Here is an 11154-nt window from a genome sequence, read left to right on the forward strand (position 1 = left end):
TCCCCCGTGATGTCAGGACCTCGCATCACTGAGGCGCCCAGCTCCTTCCACTTTCTCCGCTGGGTCTCCAGAGCTGAGAGGGATGAGCTGCATGCAAAGGCTCATCCAGGAGGTCGTCAGGTGCCTCTGACGCATCGTGGGATTTCACCCGAGTCTTCTGCCCCTGGAGCCTCCATCCAGAAGCAGGCTTAGCTCTGGGGCTGGGGCGAGACCTCCACATCCAGGCCCCAGCTTGGGGAGAGGGGGTTGAGGCTCCAAGGCTGAGTCCTAGGGTCCCGAGCCCTCTGCCTCCCGCCTGCTCCCGGGCCAAAAAGGAGCAGGCTTGCAGAGGCAGGCTCCCTGGGGAACTCTCCTGTACAGACCAAGATGTAAATAAACACTTTGCTTTTCTTGCCTGACTTGATGGTGTCTCTGTGCTGGGGGAGGGAGGGTGAAAGAGGGGAGGCCTGGTCTCGGAACTTCTGAGGCCAACCTCTCATAGGAAGAGCAGGCCTCACCAGGTAACAGTCTCCAGGGCAGGGCCTCACCCTGCAGACCCTCCTGTGAGCCTGCTGTCCCTGGGAGAGGAAAGGAGGGTCCCATCATCATCCCTGGTGATGTTTGAAAACTGTCCTCTGGGCAGCCATGTCGCTTTCTCCGCTGGGGCCTCCCAGGGTTTCAACTTGCTCTGGTCACTAGCTGGGTCCTGGTGCCAGCTCCCGCCTGTGTCCCCTCCTGTTCCTCCCCTGGGTCCCAGGCCCACATCCTCCACTTGAGCCTGGCTGAGTCCTGCCAAGCCCTGGAGGTGAACGGCCAGAGTCCCGCCCTCTCCTTGTCTGCTCCTGGTTGTTATGCGATTCCAAGTGTTGACGGGGTTCACAGGCGCCCAGCCTCTGGAGGTAAGCTGTTGGCCCAGGCCCCCACACAGACCCTGGTGCCATGGGTCTGCCCGGGTGGGTGGACGGTGCCCCATTCAGTGCATTCACACAGCCTCCTGGGCTCACGGCAAAGTCATCTTCCAGCACTGGAAGTCGTGTGTTCTAGACCTTTCCTCCCCTCCATCCTGCTAACCTGCCTTTCCCTTCCTAACTAGGGTTGCCAGACTACAAGTCAAAATACAGAACACCCAGTTAAATCTGAATTTGAGATAATTTTTCAGTATAAGTATGTCCCAAGCAATACTGTTATTCATCGTTTATCTGAAATTCAAATATAACTGGGCCTCCTGTTCTATCTGGCAACTCGATTCCCAACTCCTTTGAGGAGCCCTCTCCTGCCAGCCAGGTGTCTCCAATTCCCGAGCACTGGACCCACACCCCAGTTGCAGAAACAGCTTCCTTCTTGGTGTGCCATTACTTTTTTTTGAGACTGGTTCTGCCCTCTATCCCAGCCATCCAGAAGCAACTGCCGGCCTTTACAGAATCTCTAACCCCCTTGCACCCTGGGGTGTGTGTTGAGACCTGAAGTCCTGAAAAGGTGAACTCAGTGTTGTCAAGGAAGCAGAGGAAAGCACAGTGAGGTCTTGAGATCCAGGGTAGGGACAGGGGGTGTCACTGAGAACCCCAGTATTAAACTTTCAACGTGCTGATGTTTCACAAGAATTAGGCCATTAAGCACCAACTCTGTGTTCATGGAAAAATTGTTACACTTGAAATCAGACCTCCACTCTCTGACTTCCATGTGACTGAGCAAGTTATCTGAGTTTCAGTTGCCTCATCTATAAAACAAGGGAAGTTAACAGTTCCTACCCCAGGAGTCAAGTCACCGGATGGGATCCGGTACGTACTTGCAGAATCAGAATCTGGATTTGGGAGGCAAAACTCCTCTTCCCCCAAAGGCTCCTAATCAGAATGTCTCCTCTATAAAATTAGTTTTCCAGCGTGGCTGTAAAAATATACCACAAGCCAGTGGAGGGGTTTAAAACAACAGAAATTAATTTTCTCAGTTCCAGAGGCCAGAAGTCTGAGGTCAAGGTATCAGCAAGATTAGTTCCTTCTAGAGCCTCCACTGTGTACTCAGTCATGTCCAACTCTTTGTGACTCTATGGACTGTAGCCCGCCAGGCTCTTCTGTCCATGGGATTTCCCAGGCAAGAATACTGGAGTGAGTTGCCATGTTCACCAGGAGATCTTCACGACCCAGAGACTGACCCCACGTCTCTTGCACCTCCTTCACTGGCAGGCGGGTTCTTGACCAATGTGCCACCCCTGGAGGCTCCAGCTGAGGGTCTACTCCATGCCTCTCCTGGCTGATGGTTACCAGCAGTCCCTGGTGCTCCTCGGCTTGTGGCTACATCACTCCGATCTCCCTTTGTTGTCATGTGACCGTCTTCATCTATGTATCAGGTTTTGCTGCTTTTTTTTTCTGGTTGCACCGAGTCTTAGTTGTGGCATGCAGGATCTTCAGTTGCAGCACATGGGATCTTGTTCCCTGATCAAGGTTTGAATCCCATCAACTCACCATCCCCTCAAATTTAGGGCCTCTTAGAGTCCTCTGGGCCCAGGATAAAGTCTCCTGAAGGGTCAAAAATACCTGGATACCAAAATCACTTAACCAACAGACTTACTCTGCCGGCTCCAGCTCTGTGACAAGTTTTGTGCCAGGCCCTGGGGATTTGGTACCAAAAAGCAAAGACTCTTCCTCTTGGAAGGAGAGACGTAGGTGACTTGCGTGATGAGAGGTACCAAGGAAGATGTCAAGGCAGGGATGGGAGCTGGGGGCAGGGGGATTGAGGCCAGTGGGCATCAGGGACAATTTCCCTGAGGACAGGGTATTTCAGCAGAGCCCTGGAGGATGGTAGGATCTGGGAATCACACGTGGAGGAGGCTTGTGGAAAGCTTGGCCCTTTCAGGGCACTGTGGCTGGGCGGTGAGCAGAGAGGTGGGGCTGGGGGAATGGGACAGCTGAGGCCATTCCGAGTGTGGTGGGTCAAGGGTGGGTCTCATCATCCATTAAGCGAGTGTTTTATCAGCCACCAGCACCTGACAGACAGGGGGTAGGGCAAGGAAGACAGATCCGTCCCCCACGCTCACGGCAGAGCAGCTTCTAGAAAGGGAGGTTATCAAACTTGGGTGCATATTTGAATCACCTGGAGGAACTTGAAGCCCCATGGATACAGGGACCCAGCCCAGTGATTTGATTTGAATCGACCAGGTGAAGGGTGGGGTTGGACACGGGTTTTTCCAAAGCCCCCCAGGAGATTCCAGCGTGTTGAGGGCTGAGAGTCATTGCATCATCATTCTGGAAATCATCTGATGAATCAGGGGAAGCCTCAGGAGGAAAAGATGGAGATGGCCAGGTGAAGGAGGTTGGGAAGGACATGGAGAGCATATGCAAATAACCAGCAAGGCAGAGGTCAGAGGTCAGGGCTGTGCATGGCAACCACTAAGAAGCGTCTTTAGCTGGGGGCCGCCTGGACAAGTTCCAGAGAGCGGCAGGGGGACTAGGTTGCTGAGAGAGGAAAGGAGACGTAGGCAGCATGGACTCAGGTAAGGCCTGATTTATTTTGTCCTGGTTTTGTGTGTGTGTGCTGTGTGAGATGGGGAGTTTGCATCACCAGGTTTGGGTAGTCAGGGAGTAAGGCTTCTCATGGCCGGGCTGGGAGGGTCCACTCAGCCAACCCATCTCCAGAAAATGACTAAACCACGCCCAGGGTGGAAAAGGCTCTGACCCGGGACCCTCAGGAGAGGAGGCACAGCGCCCCCAACGATGGAGACCCGAGACCTGTGGCCAGCCGGGGACCCCCGGGGAGGGGCGAGTCGGGGTCAGTCTGCCTGTTTGGCAGCTTCTGGACCTTTGAGCCGTGCAGAAGTGGGATTCGGCCACAGTTGTCCCCTATGGTCTGGCCCCACCTCATCCCCATGCCTAACGCTGTGTTTGGCCCACAAGAGCGAGCGACGAGGAGGCGGTTCTCTCGTGTGGCTGAGTCTCCTTAGGGCTCAGCGGTGTTCTGAGTGCTTGGCATGGCGAGTGGGGGTGGGGCTCTGTAGGAGGCACGCGCGTGAAACTTGTGCAGCCCGTTTGGCCCAGGAGGGATGGTGGGTCCGCCGTGGGTCAGCCTGGTTGGCTGGGCTCCACCTTGATGTGGGCTGAGGGGTCAATAGTGCCCCGAACCCACTGGGGCAAGGTTGTGGGCTCTATAAGCCCAGGGAGCCTGGAGCCAGCTTCAAGCCAGTTCTTCTGGAACTTACCAGGGGATGGGGTTGGGGATGCAGGAAGCTCCCCCTCACTCTTCTGCTGTCCCTGGTATAGCCCTGACTTTCTCTCCAAGGTCTGACTTTGATGTTGGGTTCTGATTTGGGCTTTATGATACTTGTGAGGCCTCTAGGTTAAAAAAATAATAATATAGGAGCTCCTGAAAGGCCCAACCTAGAGGGCAAAGGCGCTGAAGTTTGAGCCTATTTTCTATATCCTTTGCCAGCACTCAGTCCAGGGGAGCCTGTGAGACCTTCATCCCGTTTCTAGCCCCACAGGTCCCCTCTGGTTTCACTCAGCCTTCCCAGCTTATCCAGTCCAGCAGGCCACGCCCCCAGACCACAAGCTAGACTCTCCTGGTCTCTAGCAGCGTCAGGCCAGACGCCCAGGGCTTCCGCCTACCCTTGTGGTGCTGGGAGCAGGAGGAATGTTGTTAAGGTCCACGCTGGAGGCTGTCATGGCTAGGAGGAGGCTAGGAGAGGAAACAATCCAGCTTGTTCCCCTAGAGAGCCCACAGATGTTCCCATTTTTTTGAGGTGGGTGTGGTCACAAAGGAGACCCACCCGGTACCTCTCTGCCTACCTGTACGTTTTGAGGTAGCCGGTCACACAGCAACAAATGCATGAAATAGCAAGTCTTGGGAACTTCCCTAGCAGTCCCATGGCTACGACTACGAGCTGCCAATGTAGGATTTGATCCCAGGTCAGGAAACTAAGATCCTACATGTTGCATGATGTGGCCGAAGTAAATATAAAAGGTTTAAATAAAAGTTTTTAATAAATAAAAATGCTGGAGCATTTTCAGCTCAACCAGGCTTCTTTTCAGATCAGTCTTTTCCCCAAAGATATCCACCCAAACAGGAGCCATCTTGGGGAACGACTTGGTCCATCGGGGCTCTGACCTCAACTGGGAAGGTGTCTTAGGGTCCAGTAACTCCCTGGGGAATCCTGACTGTCCATCACCACAGGATCGTGTTCAGGGAAACGAAAAGTCCCAAGGGCTATAGCTGCTTAGGGCTGGGCTCACTAAGCCTTCTACCTTGTTCGGGGGCTTCTGATTTTCATTTATTCCATGATTCACCTGTGAGCCCCGCTCATCCCTTTAAATTACAGACACCTGCAAGCGTTTTGTTAGGAGGGACGATTCTACCAATGAGGGGTGGAGTCGGGAGAAGGTGAATGTCTAAGCACTGAAAAGGGAAAGAAAGAAAGAAAAAAAACTAACCCCGAGTATGAAAAGCCGTTTTGATTTAAATATCGACACGTGGTCATACACGCTGCAGAAAGTGTTCAAGCTGTGTTAAATTTTTTTCTCCTGCTAACGGCAGCCTTAAATTAGAGCTTTCATGCCGGCAAAGGGACAGTGAATCTGAGCATAGGAAAAGTGTCAGGAAAAGGGTCAAGCTACCTCAAAACCTAGAGGTAGGCAGAGAGGTACAAAGTGGGTCTCCTTTGTGCCCACATCCACCTCAAAAAGTGGTCACAGAACAACAGATACATGAAATACCAGGTCTCGGGGACTTCCCTGGCAGTCCTTTGGCTATGACTCTGAGCTGCTTATTTTAGCAGTCAATAATGAATAAGGTGGTTCAATTCTTAATTAATGCGGGGCTGTGGCTAATAGTTAACAAACTCTCCCATTTTGTGGATGAGACAATTGAGAGTAAAGAACTTCTAAGGAGCCACTGGGTATGATCCCTGCCAGATTCATCCAGCATCACAAAGGTTTCAATTACTCCATGCAAATAACCACCAGCCCACACACCTAGAACCAGAAAGTGTGTTAGTTGTATGTAACCTTGTATATCGGAGAAGGCAATGGCACGGCTATGTAACAAACTCCCCTCAAAATGTAAGAGAACAATTTATTACTTTTCCCCGTTTTGCGGGTAGGCTAGCAGTTCCTCTGTAGACTGTGCCTGGATTCACTCAGGCAACTGCCCTCAGTTTGAAGGGTCAGCTGGCCATGGTCTGAGGTGGCCACACTGACATGTCCGGCAGGTGATGCTGGCTTTCTGGCTGGGAGGTGCCTCATGGCCTCTCCTCCTTGAATAGCTGGACTGCCTTCCTTACACAGCGGTCTCGGGACTTCTAAGATAGTGAAGGCAGAAGTTGTCAGGTCCCTGGAGACCTAAGCTTTTGCACACCATCACTTTCGCCACATTCTATTGGTCAAGGCAAGTCAGATGGGCAGCCTAAGGATGGGGTAATAGACCCTACCTTCAGGTATGAAAAGCAGCAAGGAATTTGTGCTTGTTTTTTAATCTCCTTTGTTGTTCAGTCGCTAAATTGTGTCCGACTCTTTGCAACTCCATGGACTGCAGCAGGCCAGGCTCCTCTGTCCTCCACTGTCTCCTGGAGTTTGCTCAAATTCATGTTCTCTGAGTCGGTGATGCTATCTATCTCTTCCTCTGCTTCCTCCTTCTCCTCTTGCCTTCAATCTTTCCCAGCATCAAGGTCTATTTCTAACGAGTCGTCTCTTCACATCAGGTGGCCAAAGTACTCGAACTTCAGCATCAGTCCTTTTAACGAATATTCATGGTTGAATTTCCTTTAGGATTGACTGGTTTGATATCCTTGCCGTCTACGGGACTCTGAAGAGTCTTCTCCAACACCACAATTGAGTCTACTACATCTCTTAAAGTTACAACTCTCCCTCCTACCTCCAGAATTTCCTATCTTCCTTCTCTGCTTTATTTTTCTCCCTAGTACTTATCACCATTGGATGTTTTGTTTATTTAAGAATAGAAGCTCCACGGGCTTCCCTGGTGGTCCACTGGTTAAGAATTAAGAATCTGCCTGCCAAGGCAAGCAACACAGATTCGATTCCTGGCCCGGGAAGACCCCATGGGGCAACTAAGCCCATACACCACAAGTACTGAGCCCCTGCTCTAGAGCCCTCAAGCTGACTCACTGACAGCAGTGACCCAGTGCAGCCAAAAATAAATCAATAAATATTAAAAAAAAAAAAAAAAGCTCCGTGAGGGCAGAGATCTGCGATGCTTAGTTTACTGCTTACAGCCCCAGCATTGAGAACAGAGTCTGGCACCTAGAAGGTGCTCAGCGAGGATTTGTTGAATGACTGGATGATTTTATGACTGCATTACATGGAAACAGGTATGACCTGATGGTCAGCTAGGAGCTGGTGTTCTGGAACCAGCTCTCACCTTGCAGTCAAGCTTCAGAGCATCTTTCCCAAGGCCAAAGCTCTCTATTAAAAATGGTACACATGCATTTAGGAAATAGAAGTTAGGCCATGCTCTTTTGGCTGCTCATTCCTGGAAGAATGACAAAGTCAGGCTCCTGGGCCTACCCAGCTGAGAAGCAGACCTGGACAGGCCCACAGGGACCCCTCCAAGGAGCAGCCCCAGGGCAGTCAGGGTCGGCCCTGACTCATAGCAGGGAGTCAGAACAAAGGATCAAGAATTAACTACTTTTTAAAGTGTGTGTGTGTGTGTGTGTTTTTAAGGTATTTTTAAAATAGGCTAGTTTTTAGAGCAGTTTTAGGTCCACAGCAAAATTGAGTGGAAAGCGCAAAGTTACTATATCACCCCTCCCAGCCTCCCCTGATGCACAACTTCTAACATCCTGCCCCAGGGTTGTACACCTGTTACAAGCCATGAAATGATCCACTTTTAAGGACATAGGATGTGCTCATCTTACAATGGTGAGAAGAATGAGGACACCGTGAAATACACTAATGTGCATGAGTCTGTCTCTCCTAACTGTATTACATATATAGTGCATTTCATCAAATTTGATCTTAAAAACTTATGTGCCACTAAAAATTGCTAATTGTAAGATTCCGTTAATTGTAATCAGTTGTCATAACTGACTTCTAATTTGTTAAAAAGTGAGAAGAAAACTTGTATCTCAGAATAAATGAACTGTGTGTTTGATACATACAAGAATGCGGGCACTGTGCTGCTCTCTTGTGGTAAGACTGCGGGTCTTTTGAATTCTCCTTCATATGCTTTTAAAAATCTTCCCGTCTTTCGACAAACGGTGCTGGGAAAATTGCATATCCACAGGCAAAGGAATGAAGTTGTGTGCTTACCCTAACCATGCAAAAATTAAGCCAAAATGGACTAAAGACCTGATAAGACCTGTGTTGATATAACTCTTAGGAGAAAAGGGGGGAAAGCTTCAGGACATTTGATTTGGCAATGATTACTTAATGTCACCAAAAAATGGCAAAAACAGACAAATGGGACTACAGCACATGGAAAACTTAAGTACAGTAAAGGAAACAAGACTGAAAAGACAACCTAAGGAATGGGAGAAAATATGTGCAAACCATGTATGTGATAAGAGGTTAACATCCAGGATATATAAAGAACTACAACTGAGAAAGCAAAAACCCCCATAAACCCAGTAACCTGATTTAAAAGTTAGCAAAGAATTTGAACATTTCTCCAAAGAAGATAAACGAATGGCCAACAAGCCTATGAAACTATGCTCACCATCACTAATCAGGGAAACACAAATCTCACCACAAGGAAATTGTACAACCTCACGCTTTTTAGGATGGTCACTATAAAAGCAAAACAAGTATGGGCACAGATAGGGAGACATTTGACCCCTTGTGCAGAGTTGGCGGGATTGTAAAATTGCGTAGCCACTCCAGACAACTGTTTGGAGGTGCCTCAAAAAATTAAAAATAGTTACCATACGGTCCAGCATTCCCACTTCTGGGTATATATTTTAAATACAGGATCTTTTTTTTTTTTTTTAAGTTTTTAAACTTTCATACACAAAGAGCTAGTATTGTTTCTGCATTATGTAGATGTGCTGAATGATCCATTTAAGGAAGTTCAATTAGTTCAACTTAAGCCGATGTCCTGCGCATACTGGCGGGAACACTGGTGGCACATATAGGGGCCATATTTCTGGATCAGACCTGGCAAGAGCGAGAACCGTGACCGAATTTTCTCAGGTGGCTCCAGTAGAGCTACTGGCGACCCATGTTACTTTCTCGGCTGCAACGAGGCAAAAGGCAACACAGGATCTTGACATATTTGCACACAGCGCCCCCCTTCACTGAAACATTATTTACAATAGCCAAGAGGTAGGAGTAAACTAAAGGTCCAAAGACAGACGAATGGATACCTTACAATGGAATACTGAGCCTTGAAGGAAACTGTCCTATGCAGATGAACATGGATGAACCTAGAGGACCTTATTTATGCTCAAAGAAGTCAGTCACAAAAAGACACTGTATGATCCCACTTCCATGAGGTACCCTGAGCAGTTCAGTTCTTAGCACCACAGTAGTTGCCAGGGGCTGCGGGAGAAGAAATGGGGGAATTGCTGCTCTGTGTTTATAGAGTTTCCATTTTACAAGATGAAAACGTTCCAGAGACATCACATAGCCTGTAGTTAATACGACTGTACACTTAAAAATGTTTGTAATTTTTACAGCTTTTCTCTGACCCCATGGACTGTAGCCTGTCAGTCACCTCTGTCCATGGAATTCTCCAGGGCAGAATACTGGAATGGGTAGCCGTTCCCTTCTCCAGGGGATCTTCCCAACCCAGGGATCAAACCCAGGTCTCCTGCACTGCAGACGGATTCTTTACCAGCTGAGCCATGAGGGGAAACCCATAGTTTTTCTCAGTTTCCCCACATCTCCAAACTATACTTTTTAAAAAGTTCAACAAATAAGCAAGAATGACTTTGATGGTGGAGATGGCAGGGTCATCAATAGTGAATAGGTCTGGCTTATGTCCCCTTTTCTGACACTGCTGTGCAGGAGGGCAGGGCGTTGAGGAGGCTGGCAGTTGACCACACACTGCTTCGGACAAGAGGGTGCCTCTTCCCCATCCATCCCACTCACCTCTTCTGCAACAGACCCTATGGCCACAGGCCAAACAAGGACAGAGGGACATAGTTTCTTTTCTTTATTTTTAAAAATATGTTTTCCCCATTTTTATTTATCACACCACTTAGCTTACGGGCTCTTATTTCCTCCCCCAAGGATAGAACCCATGCCCCCTGCGGTGGAAGGACCTAGTCTTAACCACTGGACCACTAGGGAAGTCCCTTTGCTTTTTTTTTTTCCTTTATCATTTATTTTGTGGGAGTTTGCAGGATCTTAGTTCCCTAATCAGGGATGGAATCCCTGCCCAACTGCAGTGGAAGCCTGGAATGCTAACCATTAGGCCGCCAGGAAATTCCCTTCCTTTTTAAAGAAAAAACAAATAATAATCATAATAAATCATGATAAAAATAAAAATAAATCATGACAAAAATCATAATAAACACTCATATATCTCTATCCTCAGCTTTTTTTGCCTCTTTCACACAATAGAAACAAAACATTATAAAGTCCCCTTTGGTGCCTTAACTCCAGTCACCCCCTCTCTATTTTTCTAATGTTTTTACTTTTTCCTTGCTATCTTTCCCTTTGCGTTAGTAAACGGTACATCTTGTTCTACGTCTGAAAATCACACTTCCTTTTGTGCCCTTTCTATGCTGATTCCTTTGAATCTGGATCATTCCTTTCAAGAGTTACCTATTGTTCCGTGATACGAACAGGCAATCAGACACCTCCATTCAGGTCATTCTAGCACTGTCCCCAGGAACATCCTTGGGGCATCTCCATGTGCGCCTACATCTGCCCTCCTGGGCCAGGCCACCGGGTCTAAACAGATATTTACTCCCGAGTTTCCAGCAGGAGGCCCGTGCCGGGGGAGTGAAGGGCGAGAGCAACCGAAGGTGGTTTTGCTTAGTGACCTGCCCCTCGGGGTCAGGGAGGCTCGCTCACCTCCCGTCGTCCCTGCAGCCCGGCCTCCATCCCTCGCGGCTCCCTGAATCTTTCTCCGGGGACAAGTCTCGTCCGTGCCTAAAGCGCCCTTCTAGCCCACTCGGTTCCCGGTGCACTCGGTCTGAGCTCCTGCGCGCTGCCCCCAGTATCTTGCTGATGGGGTGGAAATGACCCGGCCAAGGTCACAAGGCGGCGCGCGGAGCCGGCGGAGACGCCA

The sequence above is a fragment of the Bison bison genome, unplaced genomic scaffold, assembly GCF_000754665.1.
Source record: "Bison bison bison isolate TAMUID 2011002044 unplaced genomic scaffold, Bison_UMD1.0 scf7180017864472, whole genome shotgun sequence".
Classification (NCBI taxonomy): Eukaryota; Metazoa; Chordata; class Mammalia; order Artiodactyla; family Bovidae; genus Bison; species Bison bison.